Source organism: Ranitomeya imitator, chromosome 2 (assembly GCF_032444005.1).
Source record: "Ranitomeya imitator isolate aRanImi1 chromosome 2, aRanImi1.pri, whole genome shotgun sequence".
Classification (NCBI taxonomy): Eukaryota; Metazoa; Chordata; class Amphibia; order Anura; family Dendrobatidae; genus Ranitomeya; species Ranitomeya imitator.
Genome location: NC_091283.1, coordinates 407713739 through 407731151, shown reverse-complemented (window position 1 = coordinate 407731151; position 17413 = coordinate 407713739). Strand labels below are relative to the sequence as shown.

Here is a 17413-nt window from a genome sequence, read left to right as displayed (position 1 = left end):
GAATCTATATAGAGAATAAAGAGGTAGTTATTTGTCATTATACAAAATATGGGGGTGGTTCTTTGTCTCAATACATGAAGTAAGGGCTGTTCTTTGTCTCTATACAGGAAGTAGGGGTGGTTCTTTGTCTCCTTACAGGATGTGGGGGCAGTTCTTTGTCTCTATACATGATGTGGGAGGATTCCTTGTCTCTATGCAGGATGTGGGGGCAGTTATTGCATCCATACAGGTAGTGGGGGCAGTTCATTGTCTCTGTACATGAAGTGGGGTCAGTTTTTTGTCTCCTTATAGGAAGTGAGGGAGTTTCTTTGTCTCCATACAGGATGTGAGGGCAGTCCTTTGTCTTAATACAGGAAGTGGGTCAGTTCTTTCTGTCTGTACATGAAGTGGAGTTCTTTGTCTCCATACAGGAAGTGGGGGAGGTTCTTTGTCTCTATACAGGAAGTGAGCCAATTCTTTGTCTCCATACAAGATGTAGTGGTGGTTCTTTATCTCTATACAGGAAGTGAAACAGTTCTTTGTCTCTATACAGGAAGTGAGCCAATTCTTTGTCTCCACACAAGATGTAGTGGTGGTTCTTTATCTCTATACAGGAAGTGAAACAGTTCTTTGTCTCTATGCAGGAAGTGGGGGTGTTTTTGGTCTCTATGTAGGAAGTGGGGGCAGTTCTTTGTCTCTATATAGTAAGTGAAGGCGGATATTTGTTTTTATACAGAATGTTGGGGTGTTTTTTATACAGGAAGTGTTCGGTTCGGTCTTCATACAGGTAGTGGGGGGCAGTTCTATGTCTCTATACGGGAAGCGTGGGAGGTTCTTTGTCTCTATAAAGGAAGCGGGGGCATTTCTTTATCTTTGTACAGGAAGTGGGGTGGTTCTTTGTCTCTATACAAGAAGTGGAGATGGTTCTTTGTCTCTTTACAGGAAATGGGGGCATATTTTTTTTCATTGTATGGCAAGTATACATTGGTCTTTCTACATAGATAGGATACATGTGACTCCGTGCCGCTAGAAAAAGGTGATCAGAAAAGGATACCACTCCAATTTTCCCTGAAGGAGCTCTTTCTTCAGAGAGTTCTCCCATCACCTTGCCCTGTCCATGGACTACTTTTTTCTATAAGCAATCCGTTTGATGAAGGTCTGATTGTAAGAATCAAACGTTACACAAATTTTGGGGGTTGCCCTACCTGAATAAATTAAATTTAAATCTAAAAAGTGCCAGATTTTGAAATTTATATGATTTGTCATTGTCCCTAGAAGAAGTGGGGCTGGGTCTTTTTCTTTACAAGAAGTGGGGCAAGAATTGCTCCTGGTCTCCTGTCTGATTAATTTTATACAGGTATAACAGGTATTCAATTCTGAGCAGGATAACCATGGGAAAATAGCAAGAACAATATATACTGGAAAGTAAGGGAAAGGAACTTCCTGCACCTATAGCGCTGGAAGAATTCTGATGAAGAGTAAACAAGAATTCAAAAACAGTGGATGACAAGTCAAAAAGTATGAGAATCGGAACAGTTTCTGGACATATTAGACAGGTACAGTATGTGTCGCAAAAGTAGTTTTACTTTTTTTTACAGGGGGATGAGGACGCTAAACCATGGTTTTAAATAGGATTTTTGTGAAAGGACTAGTACTTTTGTTTTTCTCCTCTTGCAAGCCTCCCTTAAATATTGTTTTTTTAATCATCTGATAGTCCAGAATATTTGATCTGGAGCCCGAAACAGAACGATGTTACGCTAATGTCCAAGTTAAAGAACCCTACTACACTAATTCTAACGCACTATTAATTAATTCATTACGTAAACTTGCTTGTTCCTTACACATGGCATTATGACCAGCATTTTATCTGGCAAAGTCTTATTTTCCAAGCGGTTAAAGGAACTGGATAAAGTCCATCAGGAAAAAGGTGGTTTTCCCAAACACAATAACATTTGCAAAGCTAAAACTTTACTAAAGGCTAGATCATGCAGTGCTGACCTCAAGACCAGTGAAGTATGGGGAAGGAGAGGAAGGGAAAACGGCTATATTATATTAGTGTTGCTTAAATAAGAATGAAAAATGATGTTTGACTCACTGAGGTTTTGTATGAAGAAGGCGTAAGACCCTTTTATGTGTCTTTTACGTCAGAAGCAAAAAATTTAATTGTTCTGAACTTCCACTCCAAAAAGAGACATGTTCAAGTTTTGTTCCCGACATTAAAAATTTGTTATTGGATAGGTGACCTGACCCATCAACAGTATCTCCACCATTCCTGACTCGATGGATTTGAAATGTCGCAATGGCCGAGCAAGCACTTCACCCAATTTTTCAATAATTTTCTATGAGCTTGCCAGAACAAGCAGATCGATGTACTTAGCTAATTTTGTCAGTCACTACCACAATAGGTGAGCACTTCCCAACAGCCGCAATTTTGGCAGGATAATTCTGATAATGATATGACATAAGGTGCAAGGTGCGTGCAAAACATCTCTCTTAAGTGGATGGTCCATGATTTCTGTTGATTTAAAGGTTGATATTCTTTTTTGCGAAGCCGGTTTTCTTCCACTCGCTTTCAATGGATCTCAGAAGCCAGACTCCCACAAGTCAAAAGTTCTGACATATAGTTACATAGTTACATAGTTATTAAGGTTGAAGGAAGACTATAAGTCCATCTAGTTCAACCCATAGCCTAACCTAACATGCCCTAACATGTTGATCCAGAGGAAGGCAAAAAAAACCCATGTGGCAAAGAGTAAGCTCCACATTGGGGAAAAAAATTCCTTCCCGACTCCACATAAGGCAATCAGACTAGTTCCTTGGATCAACGCCCTATCAAGGAATCTAGTGTATATACCCTGTAACATTATACTTTTCCAGAAAGGTATCCAGTCTCCTCTTAAATTTAAGTAATGAATCACTCATTACAACATCATACGGCAGAGAGTTCCATAGTCTCACTGCTCTTACAGTAAAGAATCCGCGTCTGTTATTATGCTTAAACCTTTTTTCCTCCAAACGCAGAGGATGCCCCCTTGTCCCGGTTTCAGGTCTATGATTAAAAAGATCATCAGAAAGGTCTTTGTACTGTCCCCTCATATATTTATACATTAACATAAGATCACCCCTTAGTCTTCGTTTTTCCAAACTAAATAGCCCCAAGTGTAATAACCTATCTTGGTATTGCAGACCCCCCAGTCCTTTAATAACCTTGGTCGCTCTTCTCTGCACCCACTCTAGTTCAGCTATGTCTTTCTTATACACCGGAGACCAGAACTGTGCACAGTATTCTAAGTGTGGTCGAACTAGTGACTTGTATAGAGGTAAAATTATGTTCTCCTCATGAGCATCTATGCCTCTTTTAATGCATCCCATTATTTTATTTGCCTTTGTAGCAGCTGCCTGACACTGGCCACTGAATATGAGTTTGTCATCCACCCATACACCCAGGTTTTTTTCATTGACGGTTTTGCCCAGAGTTTTAGAATTAAGCACATAATTATACATCTTATTACTTCTACCCAAGTGCATGACCTTACATTTATCCCCATTAAAGCTCATTTGCCATTTATCAGCCCAAGCTTCTAATTTACATAAATCATCCTGTAATATAAAATTGTCCTCTTCTGTATTGATTACCCTGCAGGGTTTAGTGTCATCTGCAAATATTGAAATTCTACTCTGAATGCCCCTTACAAGGTCATTAATAAATATGTTAAAAAGAAAAGGGCCCAATACTGACCCCTGTGGTACCCCACTGCTAACTGCTACCCAGTCCGAGTGTGCTCCATTAATAAACACCCTTTGTTTCCTATCCCTGAGCCAGCTCTCAACCCACTTGCACATATTTTCCCCTATCCCCATTATTCTCATTTTATGTATCAACCTTTTGTGTGGCACTGTATCAAAAGCTTTTGAAAAGTCCATATACACTACATCCACTGGGTTCCCTTGGTCCAATCCGGAACTTACCTCTTCATAGAAACTGATCAAATTAGTCTGACATGAACGGTCCCTAGTAAACTCGTGCTGATACTGGGTCATGAGGTTATTCCTCTTCAGATAATCCAGTATAACATCCCTTAGAATGCCCTCCAGGATTTTACCCACAGTAGAGGTTAAGCTTACTGGCCTATAATTACCGAGTTCAGTTTTTGTCCCCTTTTTGAATATTGGCACCACATTTGCTATACGCCAGTCCTGTGGTACAGACCCTGTTATTATGGAGTCTTTAAAGATTAAAAATAATGGTCTATCAATGACTGTACTTAATTCCTGCAGTACTCGAGGGTGTATCCCATCCGGGCCCGGAGATTTGTCAATTTTAGTGATTTTTAGCCGCCGCCGCACTTCCTGCTGGGTTAAGCAGGTGACATTTAATTGGGAATTTTTATCACTAGTCATTTTGTCTGCCATGGGATTTTCTTGTGTAAATACTGATGAAAAAAAGTCATTTAGCATATTGGCCTTTTCCTCATCCTCATCCACCATTTTACCCAGACTATTTTTAAGGGGGCCAACACTATCATTTTTTAGTTTCTTACTATTTATGTAGTTAAAGAATATTTTAAGATTATTTTTACTCTCTCTTGCAATGAGTCTCTCTGTCTCAATCTTTGCTGCCTTGATTTGCTTTTTACAGAACTTATTTAATTTTCTGTATTTATTTAATGCCTCATCACTACCTACTTCCTTTAATTCCCTAAATGCTTTCTTTTTGTCACTTATTGCGCCCCTTACAGCTCTATTTAGCCATATTGGTTTCCTCCTATTTCTAGTATGTTTATTCCCATACGGTATATACTATGCACAGGTCCTATCCAGGATGCTAATAAACGTCTCCCATTTTCTTTGTGTATTTTTATGTCTCAGGATATCGTCCCAGTTAATTGCACCAAGATCCTCTCTCATCCGTTGGAAATTTGCCCTCCTGAAGTTTAGTGTCCTTGTAACCCCTCTATTACACATCTTTTTAAAGGATACATGAAAACTTATTATTTTGTGATCACTATTTCCCAAGTGACCCCCCAACCCTTATATTTGATATGCGGTCTGGCCTGTTGGTTAATATTAGGTCTAGCAGTGCCCCCCTTCTTCTTGGGTCCTGATCCAGTTGTGAAAGGTAATTGTCTCTCATAGTTGTCAAAAACCGATTACCTTTGCTGGAACTGAAGGTTTCTGTTCCCCAATCTATTTCAGGGTAGTTTTTGCCCCCCATAATAATGACTTCTCCTTGAGTCGCAGCTTCATCTATTTGCTTTACGAGGATATTCTCCATTGCTTCCATTATTTTTGGAGATTTATAACAAACCCCTATCAGTAATTTATTATTTTTTCCCCCTCCCCTTATCTCCATCCACAGGGATTCTACATTTTCATTAAATTCACCTATATTATCACGCAGGATGGGTTTTAAGGACGATTTTACATATAGACACACCCCACCCCCTCGCTTATCTGTACGGTCATTTCTGAACAGACTATAGCCCTGCAAGTTAACAGCCCAGTCATGGCTCTCATCCAGCCATGTCTCAGATATCCCCACCATAATTATGCTCCAACAACATTAGTTCTAATTCATCCATTTTGTTGGCGAGGCTTCTGGCATTAGTATACATACATTTTATGTATCTCTCTGAACCTCTGTTCTTTCTTAAATTATTAACTGTTCTAACCCCACCCCCCATGCCACCGCCACCCCCAACTTCCTTATTTGTGCCCAGGTCTCTATCTGCACTATCTTCCCCTCCTATAAAATGAATACCCTCCCCCCCAATTCCTAGATTAAACACTCCTCCAACCTTCTAGCCATTTTCTCCCCCAGCACAGCTGCACCCTCCCCATTGAGGTGCAGCCCGTCCCTAGCGTAGAGCCTGTAGCCAACTGAGAAGTCGGCCCAGTTCTGCAGGAACCCAAACCCCTCCTTCCTACACCAATTCTTGAGCCACTTATTAACCTCCCTAATCTCCCGTTGCCTCTCTGGCGTGGCACGTGGTACAGGCAGTATTTCGGAAAATACCACATTGGAGGTCCTTGCTTTCAGCTTGCAGCCTAATTCCCTGAAATCATCTTTAAGGACCTTCCACCTACCTCTAACTTTGTCATTAGTGCCAATGTGCACCATGACCGCTGGGTCCTCACCAGCCCCTCCCAGTAATCTGTCCACCCGATCAGCGATGTGTCGGACTCGAGCACCAGGAAGGCAGCACACCATTCGACGATCCCTGTCTTTGTGACAGATTGCCCTATCTGTTCCCCAATCTGGTTTTTTCAAACTGGAGTTACACTTTTAAATCCAGCTGCTACTAAATCATCCACACTCGGCGAGTGTCCGCCATCCATCTGTACAGAAAACACACAAACGCTTGAACGCATCTTGGGAAGGATTGTCATGTAAAGAGCAAATGTTCTGAGTGGCTTCATTTTTTGCACTTAGTCAATGAAATGTTCTGACTTTGATATGATGACTACATTTCAGCAGCTCATGGTCTGGGCTTGTGTGTTCCTTGAATCACAGATATTAGCAGTGCTTGAAGATTTAGATCATAAGTAAATGTGGTTTTGAAGCAATGAGTCAGTGTCGGAAATATAAACTGTGCAGGAGGTGTGGGTTAAATCCGCGCTGCCTTAATGATGAAGTTCCAAGGATAATAAATTTAAAAGGTGGTTTATTCAACGCGTTTCAAGGTCAGTGTGACCTCTTCTTCAGGAAATTCCACATACAACATCAGTGTCAGAAAGACAGACCATAGCCAGGAGTATAATGGGTATATCTAGTATCCATATTGCCTCTGTAGAGATGTGGGCGGCAGTGCCACTCGAAGTTAGGAATCTAAAACAAAGACGTCATTAAAAGGCATAAAATGTAAAGCCACGTCATGCAAGAAAATTGCATCACAATTCAGAAACACTGAGGAAAAAGGGATATATTTATTTCCTGTTTTCACTGGGATAAATGGTGCTGAGATGATCTATATTCTGTTATGCAAATTGGATTGCTTGGGATTCAAGGTTTGTCCTGCTATATGGCAGGTCTTGTAGGGTGTTCCCTGTATACGGCAGGTCTTGTGGGGTGTTCACTGTATATGGTAGGTCTTGTGGGATGTTCCCGGTATACAGCAGGTCTCTTGGGGTGTTCCCAGTATACAGCAGGTCTTGTGGAGTGTTCCCAGTATATGGTAGGTGTTGTGGGGTGTTCCCGCTATATGGCAGGTCTTGTGAGGTGTTTTCAGTACACGGCATGTCTTGTGGGGTTTATGGCTGTCACGATTCATGTTTGGATTCATGACAGCTCTGGTTTCACTTTGTTTTATATATAGCTTTTTCCTTTCATGATCAACGGGGGTTAATATCAGTTCCCCCCGATGGCAATGAGCTGTAACTGCAGTGTGGCTAGGTCAGCTGATGTGGATGGTGACCACTCCCACCATCCTTTAAATGGTCACCTGATGCATCAGCTGACTGTCAGTGATAGAGCAATCTACAGTGACCAAGCCTGGAGAAAGGAGCTTGCTGGCTGCTGTGGTGTATCAGCTGGTTTTGTGAGCTCATGATCCTGGTACCTATATTCTGCTGTGCGGTGCCTTGCAGCAGAGGAAGTTGAAGCTAAATTGTGCTTTTACCCCATCCCTTTCGTGTTTGTCATTTTCCCTGCATTATTATCTGCAGTGGTGAGGCTAGTGCCTCTTGCCGGCTAGTGCACTAGCTAGGGCAGTATTAGGTGACAGCGAGGGGCGAGGTTCCTGATGGCAGTGGGGGTAAGGACTCACATAGGGTGTTAGGGGAGTACAGGGAAAGGTTCAGGTTTGAGCTCAGGTTGTGACCATCCCCCATTTCCCTATCAGTAGGGCCTTCCTCTCCCCATTTCCATCCCGTTGTGAGTGTGTTGCACCATCCGCTGACCGAACCCCCTTGGGTCATGTCACATCATGACAATAGCAGGAGGGGTGTTCCCAATATATGGCAGGTCTTGTAGAGTGTTCCTAGTATATAGTAGGTCTTGTGGTGTGTTCCCAGTATACGACAGGTCTTGTGGGGTGTGTCCGATATATGGCAGGTCTTGTGGGGTGTTCTCAGTATACAGCAGGTCTTATGGAGTGTTCCCAGTATATGCTAGGTCTTGTGGAGTGTTCCCAGTATATGGCAGGTCTTTGAGGTGTTTCCAGTATACGGCAGCTCTTGTGGAGTGTTCCCAATATACAACAGGTCTTGTAGGGTGTTTATGATATATGGCAGGTCTTGTGGGGTGTTCACTGTATACGGCAGGTCTTGTGGGGTGTTCAGTGTATACGTCAGGTCTTGTGGGGTGCTCCCGGAATATGGCAGGTCTTGTGGGGTATTCCCGGTATATGGCAGGATTTGTGGGGTGTTCCCAGTATCTGGCAGGTCTTATGGGTGTTAATAGTATACAGCAGGTCTTGTGAGGTGTTCATGGTATATGATAAGTCTTGTGGAGTGTTCTGGGTATAATGTAGCTCTAGTTTTTGTGGGTGTTGCCAGCATATGGCAGGTCTTGTGGGGTGTTCCTGATATACAGCAGGTCTTGTGGGGTGTTCCCAGTATAAGGCAGATCTTGTGAGGTGTTCTCAGTATATGGCAGATCTTGTGGGGTTTTCCTGGTATACTGCAGCTCTTGCGGGGTGTTCCCGATATACGACAGGTCTTGTAGGGTGTTACTGATATACGGCAGTTCTTGTGTGTTGTTCCTGGTATTCCCAGTATAAGATAGAATTTATTGAGTTTTTCTGGTATACAGCAGGGCTTGAGACGTGATCCCAGGATACTTCAGGTGTTGTGGGGTGTTCCTTGTCTTCAGCAGGTTTTGTGGGGTGTTCCTGATATACGGCAGGTCTTATGGGGTGTTCCCAGTATACTGCAGGTCTTGTGGAGTGTTCCCACTATATGGTAGGTCTTGTGGGGTGTTCCCGGTATATGGCAGGTCTTATGGGGTGTTAGCAGTATACGGAAGGACTTGTGGGGTCTTCCTGATATGCAATGGGTCCAAGTTGTCCAGGAAAGGACAACTGGTGAACTAGTGTAGAGGGGAGAACCAAGTTGATGGTCTCTCCTGCGTAGCTGGCACGGAACCGTCAGGGCTGTCACCAGTGTTGCAGGGAAGAGATTACTGACCAGAGCAGTACAGGGCACACTGACTGATGGGGGCAGGTCAGACTTAAATAGCAGTTTGAGTGGGACACATGGCGGGGACCGAGCTTGTGAGTAGTAAGACGGTTAACTCCCTCTTCACGGACCCACGCCTGCTAGCTGTGCCTATACCCCCAGCTAGCCAGACTGCTGACACTTCCTACCCTCAGTGCAGAGAGACTTCCTCACTGGGTAGAGACAAGGATAAAGTACAGATCTTCGCTCCGCTCACCACCGCAGAGGCACTGCTTAGTCCCATTAGTCCCATCCTTGCGGGCTCTGCTGAGGACCGGCCCGTGCCTGTGGCTGTGTCCAGTCGACTGTGTGCTCTTACTGCGGCCTTGCTCACTGAACTCTCTGCTTCCCCTTCTGTGCCGCCGACCATCACTTCTGCCTCACCGTGTGCACGGATCAGGAGATCACATGCCGTAGAACCCGGAGAAAGTGCATCGCTCATCTGCGGGACCGGAGACATCTCGTACCGCCGAGGGATCTTCCAGCCGCCTTCCTCCAGCACACAGAGACTGATAAGTTAACCTGTTACATTCTATTGCATTTGACTTTCCCTCTATCCTCCAATCACATTTCTTACCCCCCCTGCTTGTACCATTACTTTTCTTATAGATAAAGAACCCGTTAACCCTTGCTCTATCTCCTGTGTGTCACTGCATCCTACGCACCTGCTAGCATCCTACACTAGCAGCAGAGAGTCTTGTCTGGCCACACAGAAGAGCTAATATTTGTGACAGATTTTGCAGATGGAGCCTTCTCATGCCACACAATTTAATAATAAAATAATAATAATTTTATTTATATAGCGCCAACATATTCCGCAGCGCTTTACAAATTATAGAGGGGACTTGTACAGACAAAAAACATTACAGCATAACAGAAATACAGTTCAAAACAGATACCAGGAGGAGTGAGGGCCCTGCTCGCAAGCTTACAAACTATGGGGAAAAGGGGAGACACGAGAGGTGGATGGTAACAATTGCTTTAGTTATTCGGGCCAGCTATAGTGTAAGGCTCAGGTGTTCATGTAAAGCTGCATGAACCAGTTACCTGCCTAAGTATGTAGCAGTACAGACACAGAGGGCTAATACTGCATAAAGTGTATGAGAACATGATGCGAGGAACCTTTTTTTTTTTTTTATTATAAATAGACCACACAGGGATCGTTAGGTTAATGCATTGAGGCGGTAGGCCAGTCTGAACAAATGAGTTTTTAGGGCACGCTTAAAACTGTGGGGATTGGGGATTAATCGTATTAACCTAGGTAGTGCATTCCAAAGAATCGGCGCAACTTACAACAGTTGTGCTCCAAAGGAAATAAATAATGATCAGAGCAGGTAAGCGATGGGTGAGTGATTTTCTTCCATTGACTTCTTTTGGAGTGTGGTTCAGGCTGAAGTCTGGCCCTGACCTTACAGCTGTACAATGTCATGCGCTATAAGTCTGGGTTGTAGAGATATATAATACCAATACCTCCCCTGCCTCATAAGATTTTCATCAGGGCACCGATCAATGTTTGCAGGCAGCTGATACAATGCACTAAGTTGTAGATTTATCTCTTTCCCTCCGAATTATTCCTCTTCCCCTCACAGTGACTTTGCACATTCTCACTTGCAGGAATCTAGATGTTTGTGCAGCAGTTGTCCACTAGAGGCAGTGCTGCTCTTCACTATGTCACTCGCTGTGACTAGGCTTCTTCTGCGCCTGTTTGTTGGGGCCTTTGTTGATCAAGCAAAATCCTGATCTAAATTTACCTTCGGTTGCCAGAGTGTTGTAACCAAAGGGATCGCTTGGCTCAGACTTGCAATGCAGTCATCACCTTCTGAGTAAGTCATGTAAAATCTATATTTTAAAGAGTGAACATGGGCAGTTAAAGTAAAAAAAATCCTATGAAAGTAAAGATTATTACACATCTGCGTAATGTTATTTTCTTTTGCAGTGTCTTAAAGGGGTTCTCCAGGCTTGCGGTTCAAGTCTGCAGTCACTTCATGTATCCACAGACTTGTGAATCCTCAGTGTGAACTGTCAAGATTTTCTGGTGGCGGGAGCAGCGGGCAAGTGACTGCAAGTATGTGATTTGCCTACACGCGGGTCATATGCCAACTAGACATGTCAGGCTACACACATCTAGTCGGATTGTGTCCGGAAGTATGCAAATTGCTTGTGGTGACATGATGGCCGGCTCCCTGTGCAGCATTGGAGAAGCGTGCAGTGATTACACTGTTAGGGTATGTGTCCACGTTCAGGATTACATCCGGATTAGCTGCGGATTGAACGCTGCGTACAGCCACAGCATTCAACCCGCAGCATCCAGATGTTACAGCATAGTGGAGGGATTTTATGAAATCCCGTCTCCACTACGCTTGCGAACACACATCCGGCGGCCCTGCGTTTCCGGACATGCGTCTTTTTTAGAATGCAGCATGTCTGTTTACCTTGCGGCGACGCTCCTTTGCCGCAAGGTAAATCACAGGGTCCTATGTATGGGGTGCGGAGATTCCGGATGTGTGCAATGAACACATCTGGAATCACCGCGTGTTCAGAAGGGAGCGGTGCTTTGGGTGGAGCGGGTTTTATAAATACTCACCTCTCTTCTTCCTGGTTCCTCCGCTGCTCTGAGCGCCCACTCATCTCAGACGCTGACAGGGGGATGATGGGAGAGGGAGGGTAGCGCTCCTTCTCCCATCAATGCGGTCAGCTGTATCGGCTAAATGTTGCTGGCACTAGGGCCCCCGCCTGCTCAGGGACCCCATAGCAGCCATCGGCAGGGCAGGGAGATCGATTCTCCTTGCTCTGCCGCTGAATGTAACTGTATTGGAGCGCTCTGCCCCCCCCCCCCCCCCCCGGTAGCTACGCTACTGGGTACAGGTCCAAATCTGCTCTGCAGCCTGTCGGACTATAGTTACACCACTAAACATTCTCTTCATGTTAGGCTAGGTTCACACTTCCGTTGTGCAGTCCGTTCAACAAATCCGCTAAACGGACTGCACTAATGCAAGTGCCAACTTTAGCACTGCGCTAGCGCAGATGGAGCATGTGCTAGCTCCATCTGCGCTAGCAGTGCGCTACTATTGACGGACCCGGAAACGCTGCAGCCCGCGTCTCGGGTCCATCACTCAATGACGGCACATCGCTAGCGCACGCCCATTGTGGCGTTTGCCATTGCCAGTAATGGCGGCGTTAATGGACTACGTTACACCGCGTTATGCCGTACATACAGTGTGAACCCAGCCTTAGTCTATCAAGGATTGCTGAGACTTGTAGTTCCAACAGCATATGTATGTGAATAAGCAGGCACCGTCAATCAATACAAGAACACTGGGATCACCCAATGCATACAAAACAACAGAGCACATATCAAAGAAAAAGTGTGTCACGTGGGCAAAGCAGAGGTTCAGTATTTAGGGCATTGGGTGGGAAGTGGGAAACAGAGACCAGAACCAGCCAAGATTGAGGCCATAGCCAAATGGCCCACCCCACGCACTAAAACCCAGGTCATGGCGTTTCTAGGGACAGCGGGGTATTACAGGAAATTCGTTCCCAATTACAGCAGCATGGCCAAGCCCCTCACTGATCTGACCCGTAAGAACCAACCCCACCAGGTAACCTGGACCCCAGAGTGTGAGGAAGCCTTCCGCCAGCTAAAGGACGCCCTCACCAATACCCCTGTATTGGCCGCACCCGATCCAACTAAACGTTTCCTTCTTCACACAGACTCTTCTATGTTTGGATTGGGGGCAGCACTGAGCCAAGTTGGGCCGGACGGCCAAGAACACCCGGTAGCTTACCTGAGTCGGAAACTACTGCCCCGTGAAGTGAGCTATGCGGCCATCGAGAAGGAGTGCCTGGCAATAGTATGGGCACTCAAAAATTTACAACCATATTTATATGGACGACAGTTTTCCCTCCTAACGGACCATAATCCCCTAGTCTGGCTTAATCGGGTCTCCGGAGACAACGGCCGATTGCTGCGGTGGAGTTTAGCCCTACAACCTCTGGACTTCACCATCCACTACAGACCCGGCAAACAAAACGGTAATGCCGATGGACTAAGTCGACAAACGGAACTTGTACCAACCCCATAAACTTCGGTCATCCCCAAACCGATCCGTTAAGGATCAGACTGTGTATGCCGATCGTGTCGCTGAAAAAGGGAGCCGTGTTACAGAACCCCCAGCACCAAGAATATGTTATGCTTTATATATTATGTATAATAGGTTCCATGTGAAATGCATCAGTCCACAGGCTGCGCCCCTGGGCAGAGAGGACACGATATCCCCCTTCTGTCCTCCCCCACCTTTGTAATTCCCACAGTAAATATCAGCAGGCTCAGGCCCCCTGCGGCTATTGTAATGTATGTCTGGCCTGTTTTCTATTGGCCTGTCCTGTATATCTGTGTTATATATTCTGTGTGCTGTGAATAAAGCGTGTTCTTTTAGACTGGAAATACGTGGAGTAGCAGTCCGCTTTTATATGCTCTCATGTAATCAAGGAATTCCAGCCAGCGTCCTTCATTCAGAATCCAGCAAAAGCAGAGTGGACCTCCTGAAACACGGGGTGGTACTGAAAGAGGTACCCCAGCTTGGTAGACCCCGTTACAAAGTGTATGCATAAAAAAGAAGGGGATCGCGAAGAGAATTTTTTATGAAGTGTTACATAAGAATGCTTTTTATTGAAAACCACCACATACAAAAAACATTAAAAACATTTAAAAAAATACACAACTCCGATTACAATCAAAAGAGTATGGGTCATACAAATGATGTGTACAATACACCAGAGTCCTACATGCCATAATATTTGACAAACCTCTAAATAGTAGCCCGATGCAAAGATTTGCAGATAAGAATAAATAAATGCAGGCAATCACAAAATACATACAAAATATACCTGCTGCTATCATATAGAAAATTTTAGATATTCAAACCATCCTCTTGTGAGAGGGTTGTATGAAACCAGTCAGCTGCAAGGACCTCATTAGGCAAAGATTTAAATTATGAAGCTAACAAGTAATGTGTAAACCGCTGACACATAAGCAACATAATACCCTTATCACAATTTACCAGATAATAATTTAGACCCATGTGGGTATAATGGTCCATAAAAATTGCAAAAAAAACGCAAAAGGCAAAATGAGGCATAAAGATAGAGATACTGCCACTTAAGATACCAATAAACCAGTAAGACCAAATCCTTTACCCTATTCTAGGGTCATGGTCGCCCCCCATGTGGCAGAACTGTCAGGCAGAGTAGGTGCTAGACCTTGTAGTTCCAACATAACTACAGATCTGCAGATTGCACAGGAATCAGAGCACTAACCCTTGCAATATACAATCACATTGTAGTCACTGCAGCGCCGTAGAAGACGGCCAGCCCAGTCACCTATTACTGGCACCTAGAGGGGTTGTCACTCACTTTCCTTCCCCCACAGCGGAGTGAATACGACAGCGTGCCCTTGCAGACACATCTAGGCTTGAAGAATTGCATCATAATCCGAAAACTGCAGCACATCTGGGGCTTTATTCCTATCTGTATAACTAACGACTTCTTACATAACTCCATTTAGGAGGATTAATCAGAGGTTCTGTGCAAAAAGATCATCTAAAAATAAAACAATGATCATATAGACTTCAGCGCCACGTAATCCCAATTTATGGAGTAAAAATCTTCTTATATGTGTTTAACGGGTATTTCTCCATAATCTGTTTATGGAGAATCTTGTCTCGTTAACCCTGTGTTTTCTGACAGTCTAGGCGCAATACCATTCATTCATCTTTATCATGCGTTGACGTAGTAAAGTTACAGCCATCGCGCACTCAATCCAGAGCTCGAACTTATTTAACTTATGTCTGAAAGTTGAAGCAATGGTGCCAAACCACTCGTAGGGTCTATGCAAGTTGAACCTTTAGGGTGCAGTCAGGCTCCCAAAGACACCAAGTGATTAGGTCCATTCTTCAGGTGTCTTCTGCTCCAAAGACGCTATCTACTATATAATTGTCTAAGGTTCACTTCCGTCTTTTTGTCTGTCCTTCTGTCTGTCACGGATATTCATTGGTCGCGGCCTCTGTCAGTCAAGGAAATCCAAGTCGCTGATTGGTCGCGGCAAAACAGCCACGACCAATCAGCGACGGGCACAGTCCGGAAGAAAATGGCCGCTCCTTACTCCCCGCAGTCACTGCCCGTTGCCCGCATACTCCCCTCCGGCCACCGTTAACACAGGGTTAATGCCAACGGTAACGGACCACGTTATGCCGCGGGTAATGCACTCCGTTACCGCCGGTATTAACCCTGTGTGTCCCCAACCTTTTACTATTGATGCTGCCTATGCTGCATCAATAGTAAAAAAATGTCATGTTAAAAATAATAAAAAAAACAAAAAACCTGCTATACTCACCCTCCGTTGTCCGCTGAGCCGCGCGCGGCCTCCACCATCTTCCGTTCCCATAGATGCATTGCGAAATTACCCAGATGACTTAGCGGTCTCGCGAGACCGCTAAGTCATCTGGGTAATTTCGCAATGCATCCTGGGAACGGAAGATGGCGGCAGCCATGCGCGTATCGCCGGAGCTTCGGTGGATCCCGCCGGAGGGTGAGTATATAACTATTTTTTATTTTAATTATTTTTTTAACAGGGATATGGTACCCACACTGCTGTATACTATGTTGGCTGTGTTATATACCGCGTGGCTCTGTGCTATATACTACATAGGCAGCGTTATATACTATGTGGGCTGTGTAATATACTGCGTGAGCTGTGCTATATATTACGTGGCCACCGTTATATACTGCGTGGGCAGTGTTATATACTATGTGGCTGGGCAATATACTATGTGGCTCTGTGCTGCATACTACGGGGCTCTGTGCTGTACACAACGTCGCTGTGCAATATACTATGTCGCTGGCCAATCTACTACATGACTGGGCAATATACTACGTGGGCTGTGCAATATACTACGTGTTTGTGCTGTATACTACATCGCTGTGCAATATACTACGTGGCTGGGCAATATACTACGTAGCTGTGCAATATACTACGTGGCTGGGCAATATACTACGTGGCTGTGCTATATACTACGTGGCTGGGCAATATACTATGTGGCTGGGCAATATACTACGTGGCTGGGCAATATACTACGTAGCTGGACAATATACTACGGGACTGGGCAATATACTACGTGACTGGTGTTATGATCCGGTGACCTTGGAGCTGCATGAGAACTTTCACTGGAGAAAGAGGCCACTATACTGACCGCAACCCTGAACTTAACACCGCATCTAGAAGTAGCCGTGGAGCATACCTAACACACCTAGACACCTCGTCACAGCCGGAGGACTAAATACCCCTAAAGATGGAAATCGGAATACTATCTTGCCTCAGAGAAAATCCCCAAAGGATAGACAGCCCCCCACAAATATTGGCGGTGAGTTGGAGAGGAAAAAACATACACAGGCAGAAAAAACAGGATTTAGCACAGGAGGCCACTCTAGCTAGATAGGACAGAATAGGACAGAGTTCTGTGCGGTCAGTATTAAAACCCTTCAAAAAATCCACAGCAGAATATACAAAAAACTTCCTACATCCTACTTCCTGAAAATATGTCCGTCCATCTTTTTTAGCATTTTCACTTTTGAAACTGCGATTTATTCATTGTTGAATGGAGAGACACAAAAAAAACAATAACCAGATGGCCCAAACATACTGGAAAAACATCAGGGGTCAAAAACATTGACCAAGGGCTCAGGTTGCACCCAAAAATGCAAACCGTCGGCCCGACGTACCAATGGACGTTATGCTAAATTTAGCACAACGTGGGCAGCGGATGCAGTGTTACAACGCGTCTGTTGCCCATTGTGATGAGCGGGGAGGAGGGGGCAGAGTTTCAGCCTAGCACGCACGGTTGAAAATGGCAGACGCGTCGCACAAAAAAACGTTACATTGAACTTTTTTTGTGACGACGGTCCGCCAATTACCAATGCATCCAGTGCCACGACGTGCGTCGGTAACACAAGTCTATTTGCAAAAAACGCATCCTGCGGGCAACTTTGCAGGATGCGTTTTTTGCACAGAACGACGCATTGCAAAGTCTTTATAAAGACATAAGTGTGAAAGTAGCCTAAGACTGATGGGTAGATAGGAACCTGTAGTAATTAAGATCACCACATGGTGAAGAGTGAAGTGCTCAGTCAGTAAGCTAACATAGAAATAACAAAAGACTGACTGGCTCTACCCAAAATTGCAGGCTTTTCTGAAAGAGGTGTCCACATTCACCCAGAAATTCAG

At 44.6% G+C, this 17413-nt stretch overlaps 1 long non-coding RNA gene across 1 annotated transcript; it reads left to right on the top strand.

Annotated features, from left to right (window-relative positions):
* Window positions 1-10712: 10712 nt before the first annotated feature.
* LOC138667450 (uncharacterized) lies at window positions 10713-13579 on the top strand. The gene is made up of 3 exons (XR_011318763.1): window positions 10713-10958; window positions 11072-11200; window positions 12847-13579. It is a non-coding gene; the product is annotated as an uncharacterized lncRNA (long non-coding RNA).
* Window positions 13580-17413: the final 3834 nt, after the last annotated feature.